The sequence below is a fragment of the Schistocerca serialis genome, unplaced genomic scaffold, assembly GCF_023864345.2.
Source record: "Schistocerca serialis cubense isolate TAMUIC-IGC-003099 unplaced genomic scaffold, iqSchSeri2.2 HiC_scaffold_1170, whole genome shotgun sequence".
Taxonomy (NCBI): domain Eukaryota; kingdom Metazoa; phylum Arthropoda; class Insecta; order Orthoptera; family Acrididae; genus Schistocerca; species Schistocerca serialis.
The window spans coordinates 82501-85000 of record NW_026047371.1 but is presented as its reverse complement, the minus strand read 5'-3'; the positions used below and the strand labels follow the sequence as shown (position 1 = coordinate 85000).

The window sequence follows — 2500 nt, the reverse complement described above, 5'->3', positions numbered from 1 at the left end:
TAACCTAACCTATGTTGCGCCTTAACCTAACCTATGTTGCGCCTTAACCTAACCTATGTTGCGCCTTAACCTAACCTATGTTGCGCCTTAACCTAACCTATGTTGCGCCTTAACCTAACCTATGTTGCGCCTTAACCCAACACACGTTGCGCCTTAACCCAACACACGTTGCGCCTTAACCCAACACACGTTGCGCCTTAACCCAACACACGTTGCGCCTTAACCCAACACACGTTGCGCCTTAACCCAACACACGTTGCGCCTTAACCCAACACACGTTGCGCCTTAACCCAACACACGTTGCGCCTTAACCCAACACACGTTGCGCCTTAACCCAACACACGTTGCGCCTTAACCCAACACACGTTGCGCCTTAACCCAACACACGTTGCGCCTTAACCCAACACACGTTGGGCCTTAACCCAACACACGTTGGGCCTTAACCCAACACACGTTGGGCCTTAACCCAACACACGTTGGGCCTTAACCCAACACACGTTGGGCCTTAACCCAACACACGTTGGGCCTTAACCCAACACACGTTGGGCCTTAACCCAACACACGTTGGGCCTTAACCCAACACACGTTGGGCCTTAACCCAACACACGTTGGGCCTTAACCCAACACACGTTGGGCCTTAACCTGCTCTGTAATTGTCATACGACGCGTTAAATTAGTGTAGTGTTGCCTAACTGCAACCCCCGCAATATAGTTTGCTACTCGCACTGCCCGGTCCCCAGAGTATCGCTTCATGTTAAACACCTTGCAGCTATACACTGTAATGCGGATGGCAGCAGGACGTACATGCTCAATGCCCTTCGCAGTTGTTCATTGGCATTCGCATGGCGAAGCACAGCCTACGTTGTGGTACGGCTTGTGTCAACTGTCCGCTGATGTTGTACGTCCAAATCACACACTGTACTGCACATTGGTCCTCATGTACTGAATGATACATCGTGGTACATGTGTGACCGTACCACGACTGCGCCAACAACGGCGAACCATACGGTCCAAATATTGTGCACTCAGCTACATGTCGTCTCCCTATAAGAGCTGGATTGCAGTATGGTATGCCGTGGATGGCGATCGGCATGAGCCGTCTGTTGATGTAGTGGCGCGTGTTGTCAGACGTAGTCGTCTCTTCTCACACACCGTGATAGCATGGTGCACTGCGTTCCACATCTGCGACATGCGACAGAGGCCGGTTGACAGTCGTTCGCGCAATGGACATCGCATACGTACGGGGGCCACCTTCCACGTGTTCGCGAAGCGTGCACATGTTGTTGCGTGTATGTGGGCAGACATAGTGTGTCGTGACACCTGACACAGGCATGCAACAATCGTTGAATTTGCAAATGGCGATGGACGTCTACGTTTGCTGGTGACGTTACGCAAATGAAGAACTGGTAAACCGTTGTGGTGCGGTTGTTCTCGCTAGAGGTGAATCAGTGATGGCGACGATCGGTTGAGCTACCAACCGGTTGTTTCAGCGATACCCACCATGCCCACGAACGTGAATGGCATGTGGGTGTGAAGCGATACGCGGCGGTGGCTGGGTGGGACCGTCCCCGGCCGGTGAGGGGGGGCCTCCCGGCGTGCTGGCCGCGCGGTGCGTGGGCGCACGCGCTACAGCCGGCTGGTGGGGGCGGCCAGTGGCAGGCGCGCCGGCCGACGGAGGCGGCAGGCGGCGTAGCTGCGCGCCGGCGCACCCTGCACGCGGCGCCGTGCGGCCAAAGTAGGTCCTCGCGGGCCCGGTGCGAAGCGCGGTGGACATCTGCAGTGTGCTGGTCCGATTGAGGACTGTGTGCGCTGAGGATGCGCCGCCGCCCGGCGCTCGGCGCCGCGACGCCGTCTGCTGCTCGGTCGCCTCTGCGGTTCTCGCAGGTGGATTGTATCGCAGCTGTGCGGACGTGTTGGCGCGTGCGCTGTGCTGGGAGAGTTCGCTTCGGCACCCAAGTGGGGCTTTTGTCCTTCTGTGGCGCTGGCGTTGGAGCTGCCGGCCACCGTAGGTGGCGCGTGTTGTCTCCCGCCGGCAATGCCACGACAGCACGCTCCCGGGCCTCTGTCGGCAGCGGCAAGCTCAGTTGGGAGCACGGGTGGTCGCACCTAAAGCGTCTACTCGCCAAACTCCGGGCGATTGCGCCTCTGTCGAACCCGACCAAGTACTTAGGACGGCGCTGCGCGCCGCCGGGACCTGAGAGGGTTTCGAGGTGTATTGTGCAGGGGAGCTCAGCCTCCTCCTGTTTGCAGAATAATTGAGCGGACGCTTGCGTGTTCGCGCGGGCCCCCGGGACACACTCCCGGGCGGCCGGCTGCTCAGCTCTAGTTGACGCAGCTCCCTGGTTGATCCTGCCAGTAGTCATATGCTTGTCTCAAAGATTAAGCCATGCATGTCTCAGTACAAGCCGCATTAAGGTGAAACCGCGAATGGCTCATTAAATCAGTTATGGTTCCTTAGATCGTACCCACGTTACTTGGATAACTGTGGTAATTCTAGAGC

The 2500-nt window shown here is 57.4% G+C and overlaps 1 non-coding gene across 1 annotated transcript in view; it reads left to right on the top strand.

The window, feature by feature from the left end:
• Positions 1-2336: 2336 nt before the first annotated feature.
• The window catches only part of LOC126433644 (small subunit ribosomal RNA), a 1910-nt gene continuing 1746 nt past the window's right edge, over positions 2337-2500 (top strand). Inside the window, exon 1 of the ribosomal RNA XR_007578643.1 lies at positions 2337-2500. This exon is cut by the window's right edge and continues 1746 nt beyond it. This is a non-coding gene — a ribosomal RNA (small subunit ribosomal RNA).